The 24,536-nt window shown below is 37.4% G+C and overlaps 1 protein-coding gene across 1 annotated transcript in view; it reads right to left on the bottom strand.

Moving 5' to 3' along the window:
- Positions 1 to 23,146, bottom strand: part of FILIP1 (filamin A interacting protein 1) — a 183,788-nt gene extending 160,642 nt beyond the window's left edge. Inside the window, exon 1 of the mRNA XM_015078204.3 lies at positions 22,661 to 23,146. The gene's annotated coding sequence lies outside the window, so the exon portion shown is untranslated. The remainder of the gene's footprint in view (positions 1 to 22,660) is intronic.
- Positions 23,147 to 24,536: the final 1,390 nt, after the last annotated feature.

The following is a 24,536-nucleotide window of genomic DNA, read 5'->3' as shown; positions in this document are numbered from 1 at the left end:
AAAAAAAAAAAAAATACCATCTTGGAGAATATATCTGTTCATCTAAGTTTATTAAAATACTAAGAGCTATTCCTATCCAATTACAAACAACAGTATGGTCTTAGAACATTTTCTTACCAACTTCATTACTTATTAAAAAAGAATTTCATCAGATTTATTTACTGAGCATTTGGAATAACTAAACATATTTACGTTTACACCTAGGTTTTATCTCAAAAAATACTTATTACAAAATACTACAGGCACTGAAAGGAAGCTTGCCAATTTGGTACTGGAAGAATTGCTTGGGTTTGTAGTTAATTTTAATAAAGTGTCTTTTTCTCACTAAACTCAAAATAATGTTTTTTGACAAATATATTTCTGACCAAGTATTTGACCATGATAACAACTAAATCTTATATGATACCTGTATTTGTCAAAATTTGGAGAAATGTCTTATCATTTCTATAGTCAATAAAACAATGAGCATCCTGGACTTGGTGAAAGGTAAAAATTGCTTCTGAAAAAAACCATAATATGTTATAATTAACCAAACTTAACCAAGTGACAGAAAAATCCAGCTGGTCATGATGGTAACTTTCAAGTGTTGACATATATATCCTGAAATTGTTGAGAAGCACGTGGCCACAATTTTGGTCATAAAATGAAAAAACTGTGGAGGGGAAAAGAACCCCTCAAAGTAGGACAGTTTGAGTCAGAGTATTTACCATGTAACATCGTTTACAGGAGATAAGCCCACCTTCCCATTGACAGAACAGAACAGATAACACTTCCATTTGTTTCATGAGAATACTAAGGCTAACTAACAAATAGAAAATACTCGAAAAGCTGATACATGTTAAGTAAGTTTCTTTCCTGCAATCTTACCTCTCCTGCACTTTCGAGAGGTAAGATTGGTGGGAATCTATCGTATTCCAAAAAACACAATTCTTAACCATTCTGGCAAAAGCAGTTGAATTGAATCCCATATTTATTGAGTATTCACTCCACATAGTTTAGTCATATGTCAGAATTGTGGAGAACACAAAGAAGGTAGATCTCTGCTTTCAAGAGCCCCCAGTGAGATAGGAATACAAAACAGTAAGTTGAAAATGAGCAAGCAAACAAAAAGGCATAAAAGCAAATGCTAAACCGAAAATAAGTACTTGCTAAAATGTATAAACCAAACAATAAGTGCCCTTAAGGAATGAAGAGAACAATGGAAGTAGAAAGTCCCATTTACTATGGAGGAAAGCATGAGGTATCTGCTTTTGTTTTCTTAGTAGACTTTGAAAGATACACAAGGTTTAAAGAGATACAAACACCAAAAAAGTCTTGTTTTGGTACCTTAAGTCAAGTAAGTCTCATGTGCTGCCAAGGGCCCACTGGAAACTAAGTGAGAACAGGCATATTTAGTATTTAAAAAGAATACCATTGTTAGAATGTGATAAAATATTCTGATTAGATTTTAAAGATGGAACTCAATTAGAAGAAAAGAAACTGCCTGAAGTATTGTTTCTGTTTCATGAGGATTTGAATACCAATAAAAGTCAGACCAATGAAAGAAATGTGCTACTCCAGGAATTCTCAACCAGGGACAATTTCACGCCTCACAAAATATTTGGCGATGTCTAAATACATTTTTGCTTGTCACACCTTATAATGGGAAATGCTACCAGTGTCTAGTGGATGGAGGCTAATGATACATAAGGATAAATATCCTACAACGCACAGGACAGGCCCCCACAACAAAGAATTATCCAGCATAAAATGTCAATTATGTTGAGGTTGAGAAACCCTGAGTCAGACCACCAAAGGCAGTAAATGGTGAGACTGTCTACCACAACACATGCAGCAAAACAGGCTAGATAAAGGTCAAAAATGATGTTGAAGTTACAGAGGATGGAATCATATGAAAATCTAAATTTATATTATAGCCTTCTTGTGTCAATAAAGTTATAATTCTGGTATCAAAGAAGACATTTGGGGACATTAAAAACAAATGCTTTGCCAAAGCTGTAGAACCTAAATCTAATCATGAGGAAACATCAGACCCAAATGAGAAGATATTCTACAAAGCAAACGGCCTGCAAGCTTCAAAAGTGCCAAGGAAGAACTAGGGAAATGTTCCAGAGTTAAATAAACTAAAGAGACACAATTAAATGCAATATGTAATTCTGAAATAAATCTTTTTGTTATAGAAGACATTGCTGAGCCAACTGGAAACTTGAATGAGTCCTGAGGATTAGATGGTAGTAATGTATCAATGTTAATTTCCTAATCTTGATGTTGATGTCATAGTTATGTTGGAAAATATCCTTGTTGTAGCAATGTACATTAAAGAATTGGGGGTAGATCGCCAGCCAGTGTGCCTTGATTTCAGCTCAGGCCATGATCTCATGGTCCATTGAGCCCACATCTGGGCTCCACGCTGATGGCACAAAGTCTGCTTGAGATTCTCTCTCCCTCTCTCTCTGCCCCTCCCCCACTTGCACACGTGCATGAGCCCATGTGCACTGGTGCAACTCCCTCTCTCAAACATAAGTAAGTAAACTTTAAAAAAAAGAATTGGGGGTGATGGGAGAGGCACCTGGTGGTGGCTCAGTCAGTTGAGCATCTGACTTGGTTGAGCATCCAACTCTTGATCTCAGCTCAGGTCATGATCTCACAGTAGGTGAGATCAAGCCCCCATGCAGCTCTGCACTACAGCATGCAGCCTGCTTGGGATTCTCTCTGCCCCTCCCCCCAACTGCATGCATGTAGGTGAGTGCCCTCTCTCTCTCACAATAAATACACAAACATTAAAAAGAAAAAGAACTGGGGGTGATGGGACATCATGTTTGAAACTTATTCTCCAATGGTTCAGGAAGAAAAAGTACTTCCTACTTTTCTGTTAAGTTTGTGATTGTATCAAATTAAAAAAAAATAAACAAAACAAATGCATTTTAGGGAAAGCAAAAAGCCCATGCATTTGCTAGCCAAGAAATGTTTTATTTAAAAATATAGCAATATTATAGTTTTATTTGGGACAATGCATAACAATCCCTACCAAATCTATATGATAACCTTTTAAATCTTTTATGGAAGAAGGTAGGCTATACATCATACATACATACATACACACATACATACAATTTTGGCATTATGACCTCCAGATAATATCTTACTGAATTTTGAATTTAAGTGGAATATTCCTTATCTATTTGGCTATGTGAACTAATACATTAAGTCATTTTAAAATAACCAACTTTTATCTTATTAAATATGATATTATTTCTAGTTTGCCATTCTCTTTAATTGGGCTGTTAAAGAGAAAAATACATAGACAATTGCTTTTGTAGTTAGGTCCAGATCATATGCAGCATAAGAGGTTATATGTTAACTTTAAACTTTAGTTTGGATTGAACCAAATTAAACAAATATATCAACCACTCTTAATGAGGAAACTAAGCTGGGCTTTACAAAAAGCAATTTCACACCATCATTATATAGAATCTTCTCAAGAATATTTTAGAAAATTGTGTTCAATCCATTCCACATATATATTTTAAATCTACAATTTATAATGATCCTTTAAATAAAGCACTTATGAAAATTTTTTGGAATTTAGCTGAGCTCTTTATGTAACCAAGATTCTGACCTTTTCTGAGTATATTAAACACCTTTACATTCATGGTACTCATACCATGTTCTTCCAATCTCTTCAGGTATTAGACATTATTCCCCCCTAAGGCACAAAATTCCAGAATAGAGAAACAAATACAGGGGCACCTGGGTGGCTCAGTCGGTTAAGCCTCTGACTTCGGCTCAGGTCATGATCTCACAGCTTGTGGGTTTGAGTCCTGCGTCAGGCTCTGTGCTGACAGCTCAGAGCCTGGAGCCTGCTTTGGATTCTGTGTCTCCCTCTCTCTCTGCCCCTCTCCAGATCATGCTCTGTCTCTCTCTCAAAAATAAATAAACTTAAAAAAAAATAAAGAAAAACAAATTTAAAAAACTGAGAAGAGGGGTATCTGGCTGGCTCAGTCAATAGAGCATGCCACTCTTGATTTCGGGGTCATAAGTTCAAGCTCCATGTTGGGCATGAAGCCTATTTTAAAAGAAAAAAACTGAGAAGAAATTCAAGTCAAACCATCTTCCAGTTCCCTTAGGGTGCCTGGGTGGCTCAGTTGCTTGAGTGTCTGGCTCTCAGTTTTGGCTCAGATCATGATCTCATGGTTCATGGGTTTGAGCCCCATGTCGGACCCCAAGCTGACAGTGCAGAGCCTGCTTGGGATTCTCTCTCCTTCTCTTTCTGCCCCTCCCTGTCACGCTCTCTCTCTTGCTCTCTCTCCTAAAATAAATAAATGAACTTGAAAAAAATCTTCCAGTTCCCAAGCATCTGATTTGACCCTTACATTGAGTGGTAACTTGTACTTCAAACTCTGCTCTGTTATACAATAATCTAGAAAAAATGGCAGGTCCCTCCTTCAAAGTGTATATTTCTTAGAGAATGATTGGGGTTAACAGTTTTGACTGGAATTGATAATAAATCTTGAGGTTGAAGATTAATTATTGGTAACAAATTTTTCTCTATAACATTAATAAAAGTATCTTGATTTCTGTAACTTTCATGTACATGAATGTTGAAAGATTCTCTAAGACTGGCTGAAGCAGGGGAAACAAAAGCAAAAATGAACTATTGGGACCTCATCAAAATAAAAAGCTTCTGCACAGTGAAGGAAACAATCAGCAAAACTAAAAGGCGACCAACGGAATGGGAGAGGATATTTGCAAACAACATATCATATAAAGGGTTAGTATCCAAAATCTATAAAGAACTTATCAGACTAACACCCAAAAAACAAACAATCCAGTGAAGATATGGGCAAAAGACATGAATAGACATGTTTCCATAGAAGACATCCAGATGGCCAACCAACACATGAAAAAATGCTCAACATCACTCATCATCAGGAAAATACAAATCAAAACCACAATGAGATACCACCTCACACCTGTCAGAATGGCTAACATGAACAACTCAGGCAACAACAGATGTTGGCAAGGATGTGGAGAAAGAGGATCTCTTTTGCATTGTTGGTGGGAATGCAAGCTGGTGCAGCTACTCTGGAAAACAGTATGGAGGTTCCTCAAAAAATTACAAATAGAACTATGCTATGAGCCAGCAATTGTACTACTAGGCATTCATCTAAGGTATACAGGTGTGCTGTTTCGAAGGGGCACATGCACCCCCATGTTTATAGCAGCACTATCAACAATAGCCAAAGTATGGAAAGAGCCCAAATGTCCATCAATGGATGAATAGATAAAGATGTGGTGTGTACACACACACACACACACACACACACACACACACACACGATGGAGTATTACTTGGCAATCAAAAAGAATGAAATCTTGCCATTTGCAACTACATGGATGGAACTGGAGGGTATTATGCTAAGCGAAATTAGTCAGTCAAAGAAAGATAAAAATCATATGACTTCACTCATATGAGGACTTTAAGAAAAAAAACAGATGAACATAAGGAAAGGGAAGCAAAACAAATATAAAAACAGGGAGGGGGACAAAACATAAGAGACCCTTAAATATGGAGAACAAACAGAGGGTTGCTGGAGGGGTTGTGGGAGGGGGAATGGGCTAAGTGGGTAAGGGGCAATAAGGAATCTACTCCTGAAATCATTGTTGCACTATATGCTAACTAACTTGCATGTAAATTTAAAAAAAAAAAAAAAATTAAAAAAGAAGAAAGACTGGCTGAAGCAGAAGGAATAATAGAAAGAAGGTTCTCAAAAGAAGAAAAAGAGGAGACAATAAGGAATAAGCCCAGGAAGTACAGAAAGTTGGTTAGAAAGCCTGAAGGAGATGGACCTCATGTGAGGGAGAGGAAAAAACGCACACATATCAAGGTCTGAACCCATGTGGAAAGGGAAGAAGAGGAAAGAAAGAGAATTCCCATGATCACAGTGAGTATATAAGAATGTACATACAGAACAATATGAAGCAAGGACAAGAGAATATCATTGGCTTGGCTGTTTAATGAACAGAGGGCTAGAAATGGACAATGTGATGAATTTGTTGAATCATGCATTAGTGGGTTTTTTGTTTATTTTGTTTTTGTTTTGTATAGTTTTGTTTTGTTTTTTGGGGAGAGAGAGCCTGCAGGGAAGGGAGAGAGACAGAGAGAGAGAGAGAGAAAGAGAGAGAGAGTCTTAAGCAGGCTCCACGCCCTGACACAGGGCTCCATCTCACGACTGTGAGATAATGACCTGAGCTGAAATCAAGAGTAAGACGCTTGGGGTGCCTGGGTGGCTCAGCCGGTTAAGCGTCCAACTTCAGCTCAGGTCATGATCTTCCGGTTTGTGAGTTCCAGCCCCTCATTGGGCTCTGTGCCTACAGCTCGGAGCCTGCAGCCTGCTTCGAATTCTGTGTCTCCCTCTCTCTCTGCCCCTCCCCTTGCTCATACTCTGTCTCTCTCGGTCTCTAAAAAATAGGTGTTAAAAAAATTTTTTTTTAAATGAGTAAGATGCTTAACCACTGAGCCAGTCACCCAAGCACCCCTAATAATGCATTGTTAAATTCCTTGGTCTAGCAATCACCAGAAAGAAGTTAGAAATAAACCACTGTTGTTGCTATTATTCAACTTAAATTCTAATTAACAGAATTGTATATATAGGCATACCTCGAAGATAATGTAAGTTCCATTCCAGACCACTACAATAAAGTAAATATCATGCAATAAAGTGAATCAAATGAATTCTTTGGTTTCCCAGTGTATATAAAATTATGTTTACACTATACTGTAATCTATTAAGTGTGCAATAGCATTATGTCTTTAAAAAATACATATCTTTTTTTCAGAGAGAAAGAGAGAGAGAGCATGCAAGTAGGGGAGAGGGACAGAAGGTAAGAGAGAGAGAGAAGGAGAGAGAATCTTAAGCAGGCTTTACACTCAGCATGGAACCTGACGTGGGGCTCGATCCCACAACCTTGGGACAATGACCTGAGCTGAAATTGAGTCAGACGCTCAACTGACTGAGCCACCCAGGCGCCCCCCAAAAGCATATCTTAATTTAAAATATTCTATTGCTAAAAAAAAATGCTAACCACCATCTGAGCATTTAGGGAGCCATTATCCCTGATCACAGATCACCATAACAAACATACTGAAAATGAAAAAGTTTGAAATATTGTGAAAAGTACCAAAATGAGACACAAGTACATGAAGTGAGCAGATGCTGTTGGGAAAAAATAGTGCCAGTAGACTTGCTTAACACAGGGTTACCACAAACCTTCAAATTGTAAAATAATAATAATAATAATAATAATAATAATAAATTTAAAAAATAAATAAAATAAAAAACCACAATATCTGCGAAAAGCAGTAAAGTGAGCCAAGTGAAGTACCATAAAATGTATTCCCGTAATGTTGGTCTCACTCCTCTTCATGTGTTAGTACGAGAGAAGGGAACTCTTTTGCTTAAGCCCAGTGTGTGAAGAATACCTGGAAGGACAAGCGAAGTGATAAGCACCACCGCTTATCTCAGCACATCTTGCAGGACCAAACAGCAAGAGATGATCCAGATAATCAGCTTGGTTTAGAATGTTTAGTGCCTACCTTCCCTCTGTGCAACCTTTCAGGAGTGGCTTCTTCCAAAAAAAGGGCCTCCCAGAAGAAAGAACAAGAATGCTAGCACACAAGGTCTCGGGTGAGATATCACTCACATCACTGCTCCTGACCCATTCACAAAATGCCCCTGCTCTCAGACCAGTGAGTGGGAAGCAGCTAGGCATCGTTTGCAGTATGTCCCCGCCTCACAAGACCCCTCTCAGGACACATGCACACCACACACCACTCTGGAACTAGCCTCCCTCCATCTCCTGGAATGACAGGCACAATTGATGAGGAGAGTTGCTGATGTTCCGAAAAGCCCAACATCTGGAGGTGCCAAGGACATGATGAGACAGAGAAATCCTGATCTCTTATACAACAGATATCTAGGGAAATAATCCAATACACGTCATGTTCTAAATTCCAGAAAGATAGGCTGCACAATACTGTGCCTTATCTGTGAATTCATACACCTGAGTTAATAAGCTATATGACCTTGAGAAAGTCAAACTTTCTGGGTCTCAGCTTCCCCATCTCTCATAAAGCTTACTGCCTTGCCGCACTTCATCTGCCTGCTCCTTGATCCCTCTCCCTCATGATCCAGTCAATGGAAGTGTGTCCATTTTGGTTATCAGGTTAGGTTTTGGTAATATCATTACTCAGGAAGTACATTGCCATTAAGATGTACTTGGCACTTCGATGATAGGCAAAATGGACTGGGTAGGCTTATTTCAACAACTCTGATGAAGCAGGATCTCTCCTAGAAAATCTTATCAAACTACTAAGGAAGAAGTATGTGGACTTTTTTTTTTTTAATAAGGCCATCTAGGTCTGCCAAACTTTTAGAAGTCAATAGACAGTATTTGGGAACAATAGGAGGAAAAGAAACAATGCATTCTCAAAAGCATCACATGTGTTTTAACTCTTCTATTTTTCAAAATGGAAGTGACCTTATTTTTCTTCTAATTATAAGGATTTTTACCACATATTGTCTAATTGCTTTTCAGGAAGCTTTCCTTAGTTGACTTTCCCACCAGCAGTGTACAGTGTCCATTTCCTCACATCTTCACTATACAAGGCACTGTATTCTTTACAGTCTTTGTCAATGTGTCGGTTGAAATAATACTACCTTCCTTTGAGTTTTTAATTATCAGTGAGGTTAGTTTTCCACACATTTATTATAAATTGTTTACCTATGTTATTTGCCCATGTTTCTTTTGTATCTCTTTTGTTTTATTCATTTAAGAGAGCTGTTTATATTAAGAATATTTGGGTCAAAATATTTTTGTCTGGCTTGCTGCTTGTATTGTAACTGGATTCATGAGATGGGTTTTTTCCTGTGTAAAATTTTCAGTTTTTATGGAGTGAAATATTTTAGTCTTGTTTTACTGCTTTTCTGTCTTGTTTAGGAAGATCTTCCCCACTCTATCAATCTATCTATTATCTATCTATCTATCTATCTATCTATCTATCTATCTATTCTCAAGTATTTCAGGTTCATTTTTTCCACTTACATTTTTGGTGCATCTACTATATATTTTGGTATAAGGTATGATGTAGAGAATTAATTTCTTTTTTTTTCAATTATTTCAACATGCATTGATTGAAAAATCTGTATTTTCTTTTCTAATTTGAAATGTCTCTCCTTCCCAGCACAAACTTCTTATATGGAGGTGTCTGTTTTTCTAGACTTTCTATTATTTTCCCTTGATATCCTCATCGGATATGAACTGATTCTGACACCACTACCAAAGTGTTTTAATGAATGTGGTTTCAAAATTTATTTTAATATGTGGTGAGGCAATCCTCCCAACTTGCACTTCAAAAATTTCCTGGCTATTCACACAGATTTCTTGCTCCAGCAGCAGTTAAGCCCTTGAAGTGAAGTTTGAATATATGTAACAATTTTTCAAAGTACACAAGCTTGTGAAAGCCCTAAAGCAAATAATTTAATAGGAAGTGGTCATCACCCCTTTTAGATACATTAAGAGCAGTCACTGTTGTGAAAGAGTGTGGATGGTGGCGAGGGTCAAGAATTTTCTAGCCCACAAGATGCATATTTGGCTGGCTTGTTATGGCCACCATAGATTTAAGTATAATGAAAATATATAGAGAGAGTGCATCCTCTTCATCACATTATTCTCAAAAAACATTAAAATTATCATATAAGTGGAAAGAATGTAATTTACAAATTCTCCACCATTTGTAAAGCTATGTGGACTTGTTGCAACAAATCAGATATTCGAAATTTTAATCACATTCATTTCTGCTGCATTCCCTGAGACCTTGTGTGTCAGGCCGTATTTCCTTTTCAGCCTCAAAAGTTCGTCTTCCCCACAGCAAGAGTCACTTCATCCCACCTATGATTGCTAAACCAATCACTGACTACCCAAAAACAGATGGGTGCTCTCACGATACCATTTACTCACTGGTCACATGGCATCAAAATTGCCATTGTTTTTACCTTCAGCACCTGTTAAAGAGTAGAAATAATACAATATTCACTGTTGTATTCCAATCTCTAGCTCAATGCCTGACACTTATGAATCTAAAATATTTGTGAATGGGTGACTGCTACATATTAAATGTGAAAGAGGACACAGAATGTCCTAGCCCAGTACTCTCAGATTTAGCATCATCTTAGTTATTCTGACATTTCATTACAATTTTGGCATCTCACTCAGAATCTCTAGGACTACTCCACCACCAGAACTAAATCTCACCTCCCTGCTTTCCTCCCTGGTCCTGCTCACAGGCTTACCTGAATGCTGACTCTCTACCTGTATCGGACACAGCCATGCTCTACCTGCATGCCAGGACACGCCATAACTTTATGTTAGACTTTCTGGTGCCCACTGCCAACTTGGATTACCCTTCATCACCTAATCCCATGCCATTTGGATCCTGTGCTCCACCTGTTCCCAGTTCAGGACCACTCCAGCCCTTCTTCCAGCTATATACATGGGCCTTGCCTGCTTGAGCCCAAAACATATTTTTCAACATGAGCAGACTGAGTGAATTTCACTCTATAATTAGTTGCTTTCACACAGCCCAAATCCTCTTCAATTTTCACACAAAACTAGTGTCGGTACTGTGGAAGTCCAACTCCTATGAAAGTGTCTGGGAACAGATATTAAAGTAAGCCAGACATAAATCAAGTCATAGGATTTTAACTATGCATTCATACTATGTGGAAAAAGAAAAGCTCTGTTTTTTCCCTCCAATCTCTCTCTCTCTCAAAAGGACAAAATTCTTCACTTTCCGAGAAACCACAAGTCACTTTCATCTGGTTTTCTCCCTTGTCCTCTCCTCTGTTTGAGCTCAGCATTTCACGTGTTCATTTTGGTGAGATTCCATCGCAATACATCACCAGGAACACATGTGTTCCACTGGGACTTTATTCCCTGGAAGATGTGAATGGTGATGTAAATAACAGCATCATTGGAATTTGGGGGAAGTGATGCAGGGAAGAAAGCTATGGTGAAATTAAGACAAAATCAAGCAACTATGATCAATATTTCCTTTTGGAGTAATGTGTGGGTAGTATTGATGCTGATAGGGAACTTCACTGGTATTCATCAGCTGGAGCTGTCAGCAGACACATTAATTAAATGGCAGCTGTTGCTTTACCACTTGTAGGGGAGTGGAGCAATCCTAACTCCAAAATAGATTTCCGAGGATGAGAACATTTCCAGCTAATAAACCACAATAAGAGCCTGGTTATGTTTTTTTCATGAGTTTTTCAGTGCATGAGTGAAAAGATAAGTGGCGAATATTTGCAATTAGTCTGTGTCAATAGTTGTCTTATACCACTATATTTATTTTTTTAAGTAAATATCTATGCCATTGTGGGGCTCAAACTTACAGCCTTGAGATCAAGAGTCACATGCTCTACCAACTGAGCCAGCCAGCTGCCCCATTATACCATTATATTTAAAGTAAGAGTTTTAGTCTCTTATTGGAAATACATCTATATCCTACTAATCATAGCTAGAGTACAGCTTCCACTCAGTTAGTTATGAGTTGGTTATTCTCTGATACTCTAATGGACATTTTAAGTGTTTGTTGATTTTTAATTTGTATAGTAATAAAAGCAACATGTGACCAATAAGGTTAAGAGAATACTGAGAAGCAGAGAGATAATCACCCATGGTTACTGATTGTTATTCCTATGTTTATAAAAAACAATCATGTTAAATCCAATCAATGGAAACTTGTCAGTAATGTTTGCTTTCTCAGTTTCATGATATTTAATGGATTCAATTTAACAAATGCTTATTGAGCATTTATTTTGTGCAATGTGATTCTAAAGATCATGCCAAATCATATCTCAATCTATTTATCATGTTTATTTTTAAAATTTACAAGTAAATACTAATCAGAATAATTATAATCTCTGACTTTTTGTTTAGATTCTATTGCTTAGAATAATCTGTGTTACAGGATTTGCCATTGATGACTTTCATCTTGGTAAGGTTCATTTAACCAGACAATGCTTATAGATTTTCCCCTACATGTAAAAAATCCTGCTCTTTAGAACTTCAAACTTACAGAATCAATCAGAAAATTAATTCTATACATGCTGCCCAGAAATGTAGACTTCAAAGGTCTTCAGGGTATTTAACCCATTGGCTGTGGGACCAGTCAGTTCCATGGGACAGACCAGCTTGTTTCCAATGCACCTGCTGCCATAGAAGAAGTCAAGTAATTAATCCCTTCCTGTTGTTGCTGCTATCATGAGAAGTTAACGGATGGTATGTACATCCCGATAGGGGAATCCCAGGGAAAATAGTGAAACCAGCCAAAGCCACAGGACTAGGGAAAAGTCAAGGGTCTGAACAGGAGACTAGAGTCTGTGATTAGAATTTCCATGGAACGATAAAAAGAATATGTGCCCAAAAGTAAGGCAGAAGATATTATATCAGTGAACAAGGGCAAGAAAATACAGTTACAGAAACAAAGTCACTGGGGAAATGGAGCACCCTGGAACAGTCTCTAAGATAATGGGTTGTCTCCAATTGGCCCACTTATTGGGCAAATAGAGAAAGCAAGGAACCAATCTTTAGTCAAGCAGAAAGTCCAGTAAGTTATCACAGCACCAAGGTCAGCTGCCACAAGATCGCTGATGCTGAAACAGGGAAGCAGCTACCATTTAACACCTTACAGTCTCAGAGTTAGCTCCAGAACAGCAAAGCAATGAAGAGCTTAAGAGTACAAACTGATATATGCTAACTAATTTGGATGTAAATTTTAAAAACTAGAAAATAAAATAAAAGAGTACAAACTGAGGAGTCCAATTGCTTGACTCAAATCCCAGATCTGCCACTTGCTTGTTAGGAGACTTTGGACAATTCCTTCAGCCTTTTTTACCTGTAAAATGTAGAGTATATGAGTATCTGCCCTGTGGAGGTGTTAGTGCTTAATACATAGAAAGCACTCATTAAATATTAGCTATTTTAGGAGCACCTGGGTGGCTTGATCAGTTAAGCATCTGACTTTGGCTCAGGTCATGATCTCATGGTTCATGTGTTGGAGCCCCACGTCAGGCTCTGCACTGACGGCTTGGAGCCTGGAGCCTGCTTCGGATTCTGCGTCTCCCTGTGTCTCTGCCCCTTCCCAGATCATGCTCTGTCTCTGTCTCAAAAATACATAGACATAAAAAAATTAAAATATTACTTATGTTATTATTTATAATGATCATGTGATAAAAAGGGTAGTAGACTGGTACTCAGAGGAATTTGTAACTTCTGCCAAGTGACTTCTCTTCCTTCACCTCAGTACTATCTTCTTTTAAATGATGAGGTTGTAACTAGATAACTGGTTCTCAACCCCAGGTGTACATTACAATCACATAAAATCTTCCAAAATAGATCAGTACTGAGCACCTACTCAGGAGCTTGAATCACAACCTCTGGAGCATATCCCCAGACATTTGAATTTTTAGAGCATCCCTGGTGAGCCTGATGCAAAAGAGTATTGAGAACCACAAGACTAGATGTTCTGACCATTCCAAGTGAACTCAGAGTTCAGTTTCCTGCTGGGTAAGGTTGGCTTCAAGACCAAAGCTATATAATCATCAACAGTGTGAGACTCAGAGCCCCCATTCCTGCTTGAAATCAGACCAGGTACAAAAGTACCCAGAGAACTAGAAGCTCTTACAGAATGTTTTAGATAGCTCTTGCATTAATATGATAAATTGTTAATATCGTCCATTTAAGAGGCTATCTCAGTTTTGTTGCCAAGAGAAATTTAGAATAACTGAATGAGAAAAAAGAAAAAAATAACTTCCAGAAGCCAACAGTCAAGCCCTTTGTCTCTAATGGATATAGCACTAATTCTCTTCTTCCTTTGATACTGTTACACCTTTTTACATAAAGACAAGAGATGACAAAAGGGAAGTTCTGAGTTTACTTGTTGTAAGGAAATCAGGAGAGACCATGTGAATGAAACAGAGGACCTTGATGAAATAGGTCAGTACTTTTATTTTGGATTAAATAAACCTGTGCAAAGAGTGTATTTGCAAAGAGTGTTTAGCCCGTCAGGTAAGCAGTAGTATAAGTCCTGTGTATTGACCAGTAATGAATGTTTATCTATATGTTGCAGGAGGCGGGGGCTCAAGGTGTGCTAATATATTTATGACAAGATACTGTTTACAATTCATAGAATAAAATTTCTCAGAGGGTAGAGATTCATTCTGTTATGTGCTCACTTCACATGAAACATTTACGTTACTGGAATATTCACTCTCATCACCTGGGATATTAGATACATAGAGTATTTATGGACACTGGCATAAGAAAAAGCAAAGCATTATCTGTTCCATCAAAATTTTATTAGAATTTATCTCCTTTTACTTCAGATAATCCATGCCATACGTGTAAATAGAAACTCAAAAATTTTAATTATATCCAAGTGACCAGACACTTAGCATCATTAGTGGTTAACTCTTGGTTAATAAAGATAAAAGAATTAAATCAAATATCCAATAAAATATTTCACACTATTGTTCCACAGGAGCAAACCACTGGCTGAAGAATCGGATAATTTTCCTTAAACTATAGCAACCTCTCTGGTTTTTTCTGAGGGAACAACATGATGCCAGATTGACAACTCACTCCCTAAACAGAGTCTTGGGGAGCCTATGAAGGCTCTTATATAGAACAAAACGTTCTATCCCCTCCTTCCTTGCCTCCTCCAACCAATATACACACACCACCAAAGACTTCTTCAAGGAACACCAATACCTGAAATAAGTATTTTGTAGGACTCTCTCTTGAACACACTTAACAAACTGAATGTTTATGACCAAGGCAGAGATTTGCAGAGCATTTCAAATGTTACTACAGAAATGGAGTTCTGAGGGGCGCCTGGGTGGCTCAGTTGGTTGAGCGTCCAACTTCAGCTCAGGTCATGATCTCGTGGTTTGTGAGTTCGAGCCCCGCGTCGGGCTCTGTGCTGATGGCTTAGATGGAGCCTGCTTCAGATTCTGTGTCTCCCTCTCTCTCTGCCCCTTCCCTGCTCATGCCCTGTCTCTGTCTTTCAATAATAAATAAACGTTAAAAAAATTTTTTTTTAAAAAAAGAAGTGGAGTTCTGAGTTGTCAACAGAGGCAAGAAGGAGACCAAAACCCCAATAGTATCAATAGATTTGGCTACAATAGCAGCCTTAATAACTCATAAAAGCAAATGCTCCATGCCACCCTCTCCCAGGGAATCACACTGTCCTATCAATAACTGTGGAAGAATAACTTATGCATTCCAGTACCCAGGCCTGGCTTTTCCTGGGTTGCCCAACTCCAGGGGCCACTGAAGCCCATCTGTTTCTACTTCTGGATCTGGGAGAAGAGTCGCCAGTTGGCCCTGAATCTCTTTGTTCTTTGCTCTTGGTGAGTCTTTTCAGACTGCAGAAGCACCTGACTCCCTGCAGTGTTACATTCTACAATTTTCACTAAAACATCTCACAGTCACCTAGGTGGAGGTCTTCCTTGAACTAGTGCCTACATTACAAGAAACTGGTTGAAATTATGGCTAGCTAAAGTCAAGTTGCCTAGGTTTGAATGTTCACCTTACCAGTGGGCGTGTTTGTTACCATCTACCAGCCTCATTTTTCCAATCCATAAAACAGAGATAAAACTAATGTCGCACAAGGTTGTTATGAGAAGTCAATAAAATCATCCATGTGAAGTGCTTGGCACAATAATCTCCAGTACATGCTACCCAATATTGTCATCATCTGTATATAGTAAATAATTATGTATAGCTATATAATATACATTATATAGATGAGGTGAATTTTACACAGTTATTATTATTATATAATGGATTATATCATTATATAAGAATTGGATTCAGATGCCCAGTCATTGGTAGGAACACCTGGTATGTTGGTCAATGATCTCTGAAATGAACAGCATACAGAAGGTGGAGATATGTAACCCAAAGTTGAGAAGCCCCTAAGGAGTGAATTCTACCAATGCAGTTGGCTTCCTTATGCACCATAGCAAACAACAGCCTGTGATCAAAGCAGTTGGTTTGGTGATGTCCAAACCAGAAGATGGTGTCTATCAAGACAACATGTGAAAGTTAAGCTTATGTGTAAGACCCCTCCCTCATCCAAACACCATGCTGCTCAAGTATGTATCACTTACTAAACAGTTCTTGAAATACAAAGAGGCTTGCATATCTCCAGTGTCACATTTCAAGATTTACAGAATAATTAGGAAAAATATGAGCTGGCAAACTCTTCCTGGCTCAACCTGGCAAGCAGACCATCTTTGTTTTCCAGTAGTGTGTGTGTTGTCGTCACAGTAACTGTGAGGCTCCAAATACAGGCCCAGGGCGTCATTTCCTCATGTACTTAGGCTGCCACACTGAAATAGCATTATGAACTCAGCAATGCCTCTTCCTTTCCTGTTGTGCTGTGGTACCTCAAAGAAGCAGGCCCTAAAGTGAATTAGTTAAGACATAAGTATATTAAAGGGATATAAAAAAAAATAAAATCCTTTTATCCCTATTACCATATCACCTATGAATGTATTTCTGTGTGTGTATGTGTGGGTGTTCCTAAAAACCTTATTTTTTATAAAGATCTTTTAGACAAACAAGGCAAGTTGGCAGTAACTTGATTGTCTTGGTGATGTCAACAGTCTACTGTTTTTAATCAAATTGCCTTTCAGCATTAAATCTTCAGCAAATCATTTTTTATAGAATGAATTTGGCCAAGTCTGATGTGTTCAGTTCATGGATTTCTTACACCTTTTCCTTACAAAGATAAGCAGCAGATAATTCATCTCTTCAAAGTAACTTGGGAAGATGGTAGTTACAATTAGTTGTTGCAAAAAAAAAAAAAAAGACTTTTTTCAAGTGTAGACATATAAGGTCTTTGGCCAGTCGGGTAACAATCATGTTCATCTATATTTGAGTAAAGGAAGTAGGTGGCAGAATTTAAGCAAGAAAGCAAAAACAGAAATATCCCTTAACCCTAAGGGCTCAATTACAGTCAGATCACTTGAGATCAATTCTGCATTCGCTTTACAGTTTTTTAGTCTGTCTTTCACAGACCTCAGAAACACATAAATCACCCAATATTATGCACATTGACACCACTTCCCAAAAAGGAAAAGCAACACCAACCTTCTTTTGACTTTTCAGCGTTGCTGTGGCTTAAACAAAGCTCTCAGGGACTGGGGTGCTGGTTAACGTCCTGTTACTTCATTTCTGTTGGGAGTTTCTCAAGTTCTGCAATCAGCTGGTTAGCGGCCAGCTAGCGCTAACTGCTCAACTCACGTTTGACTTTCCTTATTCCAAGTTCTTCTATAATTCCTGCCTTGCCTTTGAAATCAAACTGCGTCAGCTATTGCCACAGGGAAAGTAGTAGTACTCTTTCCCCTTCACTGATTAGCCAAAGAGTAGGACTGACCATTTAAGGGAAAAGAAGAACATAATTCAATGTATTTTCCTGAGGTTCCTATATTTTTGCCCTCAAGTCTTAAAAATGTATTCTGTAAAGCCAGGAAAAGTTCCTATTTCTTTTCTTTTCTTCCTACTTTATTTCTATAGCAAGGTTTTCATTAGAGAATGACAATTCTAAAACTCAGTTTGCCTTATGTTTTAGAAACTTATCCTTTCAATTGGGAAAAATAAAGCAAATGGTCGGGTTGAAACCATAACTACCCGGCATAAGGTTTGTTGGAGCTAAAGCTACTAAGAAACTTCCCTGTTTATAAGAGTGTTTCAAATATTTTTGCTAAATTAAATATACAGAATATAAGTACCTTATAATATACACACACATCTTTATGATATAAGGGTTTTTTTGTTTGTTTGCCTTGGAATATACTTTCTTGTCATGTTTAAGAATGAATAGGATTAAGGACAATGAATAGCAAGAATTCATTTCCATTTGGTAAGGTTAAAGCTAGCGTGAGATGACCTTTTTTGGTCTTTTCATTTTTATCTGTTACTAGGTTAGTAAAACAAAACAGAACTTCTAAGTGAAGAAATAAAGAGTGATAAATTTAATAGTATATTTTCTATGAAGGAGGAAGTCTTCATTGCCATACGTTACCCAGTGTTGTAGGCTATAAAAGAGGCACCCAAGCACTATGTATAAACATACTTTATCTCCAAGTGCAAATTTAGAAACCGTAGAAGAGTCTATGCTGTGGGTGATTTTTTAGCCTTTTTAGTAATGATTCTATAAGACAGCAGACTGCTGAGATAAGAGAGGGTTTGAAACATAAATTCCATACTAAATTATTGGCCGGCGTTCAAACTATGTCTGCTTAGAGTACCCAGCAGCAAAGTATGTCCCAAACAAGATTCCAAATTTAAACAATACATTCTTCTGCCTTTCCTATGATCTATGAACTTGAGTTCACAGAATATCTATATCTAAGAATTTTGTATGCAACAAAGATTAAAATAAACAGATAACTACGTTTAAGATGTGATAATAAAGCAATAATAGCTTAAATTCATTGAGAAGTCTACCAGGCAACTAACTTTTATTAACTCATTTAATCTTCAAAACAACTCTATGAGGAAGATAGTATTGTTATCCTCATTTTACAGATGAGAAAACTGAGGCACAGAGAATAATTGCCCAGGGTTGTAGTGAGTGAAGATCTGAATCCAGGCCATTTGACTTGTCTGTGCTACTAGCCTTCCTTACCTCCTCCTTCATACCAATATCTTTGCTGTATTTTCAATTCACATTTAAGGAAACAAAATTTATTTTATTAGCTTATCTTTCGATTGCTATATATATTTAAAATAATTAGGTGCGCCTGGGTGGCTCAGTTGGTTGGGCATCCAACTTCGGTTCAGGTCATGATCTCACTGTCCATGGGTTTGAGCCCCGCATCGGGCTCTGTGCTGACAGCTCAGAGCCTGGAGCATGCTTTGGATTCTATGTCTCCCTCTCTCTCTGCCCCTCCCCCTCTCAAGCTCTGTCTCTGTCTCTCTCAAAAATAAATAAATATTTTTAAAAAATTTTTTAAATAAATAAAATAAAATAAAATAATTAATGTATAAACAAATTTATGTTGCAGTCTTTTACATGTCATATTTCTAACAAGGCGTTACCAGTGTTCTCTCTGAAATCTTTCTGCTAAAACAGATCTCAACCTAAGCTTCCCCCTCACTTCTCAAGCTGCTGCTTTTCTAAAATCCTCATGTATAGAGAAATTACATGAGACAAATAAGTAAAAATATGGATTAAACAAGCTCTGTAAAACCCTATTTCTTAAGGCGCCTGTTTTACAAAGACATGTTCATCTTCCAAAAAAGAAACACATCATCAGCATTAGTTTAGAATGTGTATTTTGCCACCAAGTTTCACTTCTAACAAAATAAATTTAAAATATAACCATAGGAAAACCATTGCTAAATGAATATATTAAATATTTCACAAATTTCATTGGTAAAATCCTATAATGATTCTTGCTAAACACATGTAGAAGAGTAAATTTAACTTCCTTTGCTATCTGAAAGTATAAAGAGAATGCCTTTCTTTTGGTGGACACAGAAAAAATTGCTTCAAAATCATAACTCATGTTTTATCTCATACAGTGCCTTACTTATGGTCTTCATGAGTGATTAAAAATAAATCTGAAAAATGTCTCTATTTTTAAATATCTAGGGAAAAAAGAAAAAAGGGATCACAACATGATATTTAAATATTTTAATGTTCCAAGCCAGATTGTTATCCATGACGATCCACAAAATACCATGACTTGAATGAGCAGTACCAAAGGTGGTTATAAATTGAATCTGGTACCAAAAGATGATAAAAGTTATGAGTTATAGCATTTAGGTGGGTAGATGCATACATAGGACAAGCATATATATATACACAGTCTTTATATATAGTTCTTTCTATTTTATTCTCAAGAGGTACATCATCTCCACAATCAGGTACATGAGCATAGTTAGAATTACTTGTAACTTCTCTGTGCATAATAAAACTATGAAGACTTGCCTTGAGAAATTTTTGAGATAAAAAGTGCACTGTAAGTGGCTTTTCTTGATTTTATACCTATTTATACTTTGTCATGTACTCATCATCAGAAATCTAGAGCCAAAAAAGTTGATAGAACATCCACAGTGTGCATGGGGATAAAAAGCTCCATAACCAAGCGATGCTTAGGACAACGCTTTGCACCCAATTGCTTCATCAAATTGTTCTGAATTTACATACACAAACCGTTTCCCAACGTTCTTTAATTCTAACAGAGCACCAAACTGTCTAAACTAAAAAGGAATCACTTCTAAAAGGCATGGTCAGAGATTCATTGTGAAAGTAGAAGACACTGATCTGGGCTTTAAAGAGTGGACAAGGTATCTACAGGAAAAGGCAGGAAAGGTATTCCAAGCAGGGGGAATGAAACAGGCAGGGGTGTAGCACTGAAATGTACACTGTGTATGTGTTTGAAATATCTGAAGCAGAAGGACACTTGTCGAGTAATGGGAGGTGAAACTGGAAAAGTTAAGTACATGCCAGATGATGGAAGGTTTTCAAAATACCCAGCCTAGGTGTTTGGCAGCAACCAGGAGTCCCAGAAGATAACTGAAGAATAGAGAAACAAGTAGAGCAATGTTTTAGGAAAATTAACCCTGTGGTCATTGGCAAAATGGTTTGGATGGCAAGGAGGGGTGGTAGGGGGGCCAGCATTGTTACAATCCAGACTGAGAGTAAAGGGAAGAGGTCTTAGTGTGGTAGGAGATACAACAATGGAATCTAACAACCCTTATGGTAAAGGGGAAAGGGTAGTTTGCAAAATAACATAGAAACGTGAATTTGAGTGAACAGGAGAACAGAATCCGCACGGTTCATGGAGGGTTTCATTGTTCATATACTGGAGGGAAGCACATGGTCTAACTTCAGCTATTTTTTATTCTCATGAGTAAATTTACAGCCATGAAGACAATGATTCTCAGAAATTGATTCATTTTGAAGAATAGATTTCACTCAAGGCCAAATGCTGTACTCAGTTATCTGCACAGTGTTCCATTAACTCCAAAAGAAATTACATGCCTAGAACTAATGGCAGAGTTTGGCTTTACACATACATTTGTAAGCCAACAATGTGACCCTTCCCAAGATAAAAACAAGAAAAATGTAAAGCATTTTGTTCTGACTTTTCAAAATTTTTTCAAGACGAAGATACTTCATCTCCACTAAAGCACCAGGAGCTTCATTCTCTGATACCAAGGTTACCAGAATGCATTTTGCACTATTACTTGTATACATTTATTATATATGACTAGCTTCATTTACTTCATAAACTAATCATGCAATCAGAATTATGAAGCATTGGACATACTGAAATGTATATACTATTTCATTTACCTGCATATTCGATATATGAGCTTTAATGAATTTTTCTTAACATAGGAACACTTACTGAAAGGTTGATACATTCTTAATGTCAATAAACAACCTGTTCAAAACTGGTCTTGGGTAAATTCTTTGTTTAAGTTAACAATATAGACTCAAATAATTCCCTTTCAAAATGTGCATCTGTATGTTTTATATTATCCTAAGATTTAGAACATTCATCCAAATTATCATGTTCACTTAAAGGAACAAAATTTCTTATGTAAATCTAGCCCAGTTATAGACACCACGTCTCAATAACCATATCCCAACATTCAGCCACAACTTTTGTCAGAATCAATGTGAAATTGATCACTCTAAGCATTTCTGATAAAATCGCATGGCAACTCATGGAGGGGGAGACAATATACCAACAGATAAAAGGAGGATTTCCTTCGCATGATAGTAAATACACTCATATACACACATATACAACTTTAGAAAGAGTTTTTTTCTAATAAATTCAATTTCCATTTTAGAAACCAGAACCTGTTTTATCTATACACAAGCAATTACTCAGTTTATCATTTTCCAAATCACACACACACAAAAAAAACATTCTCCTGAATGGTTTATATTCAACAACTGCAAAAGTAGTGATTTTACAGCAGCCATATTTTGTGCCTAGTCAGAAGCATTTGGGGTGACTGTAACGTAACCAGGTCAGAACCAGCACAAGGTGTACCAGTGTAATCAGAGAATCAAGCAAAGGGAAAAGCAGATAGCAGGGCGTCTTAAGTATAGCAATACAAACACCATACAGGACTCTTCTCTCATTTACCACACAAGCTGCTCAGCTAGTTTCAGTAAATCAACGTTATTTTGCTCCTAGGGAAAAGATCTCTTCCACTGTTTAGCCTTCTTAACTGTGAAAGGAGCTGTGAACTTGTCCTTTGCCATATTTCTGTTACCTGCCAAAGAATGATAACTTGGCAGAAATATTGTGATGGCTATTAAAACATTATAACAATCTTTGTGTTTAAAAAGGAATTGGCATAATTCTGAGAGAGATGACAGTACTGATTCTTTAAAAATAATTCACAATAATTATGATAATTCCTTAAATGTGTTATCACACAGTGGAAACAGTAAGAATCAAAGGAAACTGACAACACAGAATCTGAGAGAAAACACTTCTTGTAGAAGCAGAAATTTCTTAAGACAGTAAATAGCTATTTATTTTGGTCTTACCTGACGGCAGCTTGTTTAACCAAGAGTATGTCCTTTATGGAGGTAGTTTATCCTTTGAAGAACCCAGTGGCTTGTCCCACAGCCCAAGAGAGACTGGAGTCCTGGAAAACTATCCAACCCAAAAGAATACAGAGGAAAAAGCTTTTCCCACTTTCTTTCCTAGGACTGGCCAATAGCTGAAGTCATGCAGGAAACTGAGTAGAGAGAAGGGGAAAGAAAGCAGCTTCTTCTCCCTGAAATCCCGATCAGCAGAAATTGGAGGCTGTTGTATATCTCCCACCCAGACTTTTGTTTAAAAGTTTTTTCAACTGTTGCTAGGTGTTGTTGGGTTCTGAGATTAGATTTCTCGTCTTCTGCTCCCTTCACAACACTGTCGGAGCAATGACTTTGTTGAGGAGCTGAGCTCGCGCGTGCTATATTTAACCAGTGTTCTCAGCAAGTCAAGCCTGTCAACAGCTGAGAAGTTTGGAGCCGGCTTTACTCAGTTCCTCGGCAGCTGGGTTATCAGTGGATATAGCTCTGCTCACCCTGTAAAAGATTTCAGGGAAACCGGCAGACCCTTTTAAGGACTTCTGCTCATTACACAGAGGTAATTATTATTTGAAGCTTTTAAATACAAATTGTGATTTGAGACTTTAAATATGATGAAGAAATAGCAGCAGTTGTCTTGAGCAGAGCAATTTACCAATGTGCAGTAGTTTTCTCAATTAGGCAGTCTCAGATAAATGTTCTTAAATTTAAAAAGCCTTTTTAAAATGTATCACAACTGTTGGGAAATTTCACAGAAAGTGATCGTTCCAGACAGTGTTTTACACTGGTGTTTTACTTTCATAGCTAGATGACCTACCCTGTCATATCAGACTTGATCAGTTTAAATACCTGAATGTTATTAAAATAAGGTTAACATAAAGGAATGTCTGTAATACTATGTTTTTGAAAGGAGTAAGGTTAAGAAGGAAAATCTTAGCATTCTCACTCAGGTCATTCATTCAAAGTAAGAAATGGAGAACCCTCCAGGAAAACCAGGGCTTGAAACACCTCTAGCTGTTGACAGACTTGCCTCATCATTAACCCTGCAGTCTCCAAAACCAGAGAAGGGTCACTTCTACTCTGCACTCTCACATGAAGAATGTCTGAAGATATTTTATTCTTATATCCTAAAATAGTATTAATCTGCCAAGATTTAGACTTATTTGAAAAAAAGTGTGCTAAACTAGTTTTGGGGACTATTTATTACATATGTAAGAGGCACTGAGAGAGATCCCTTTAGCACAGGTAAAGTAGGAAGGGACACACACACACACACACACACACACACACACACACCCCATTATTTGTTAACACACTAGAATACTGCCCTGACAAAAACCTCACTAACACCATTATAAAGGTTGGTCCCTTTCCTGATATCAGTTTATCAGTCTAATAATACTCTTTTTTTGACATGCAAACTGAAACTAGACCAAGGAGACATGTAAAAGCATGGATTTAATATTTTGAGCATTGTAAATTTGTGAGAAGTGCTCAATATGCTTGATAACACTTAACTTCTCTCTGGGAAAGGCTACCACTTTTCACAAGAGGGGTGTGTGTGTGTGTGTGTGTGTGTGTGTGTGTGTGTGTCCTTCTTTTTAAAACAATTACCCTCACCTCCAAGATTCACTGACCCCCCCATACCTCAACCCATTAGAAAACATCTTCCTTCTTCCCATCCCAGCCACCACACTAACAGTATTCATCCTTTACTCTTAATTTACTTACTACTATTCACATATAAAATTGCATTTGTTTGGATTCTTAGTCTTTCTGGGTCTAGGCCAAGCTTGATTTTTTTTTTAATTTTTTTTTTTAACGTTTATTTATTTTTGGGACAGAG

Source organism: Acinonyx jubatus, chromosome B2, assembly GCF_027475565.1.
Source record: "Acinonyx jubatus isolate Ajub_Pintada_27869175 chromosome B2, VMU_Ajub_asm_v1.0, whole genome shotgun sequence".
Taxonomy (NCBI): Eukaryota; Metazoa; Chordata; class Mammalia; order Carnivora; family Felidae; genus Acinonyx; species Acinonyx jubatus.
Note: the sequence above shows the minus strand (reverse complement) of the source record. Positions and strands in the feature narration are given on the sequence as shown.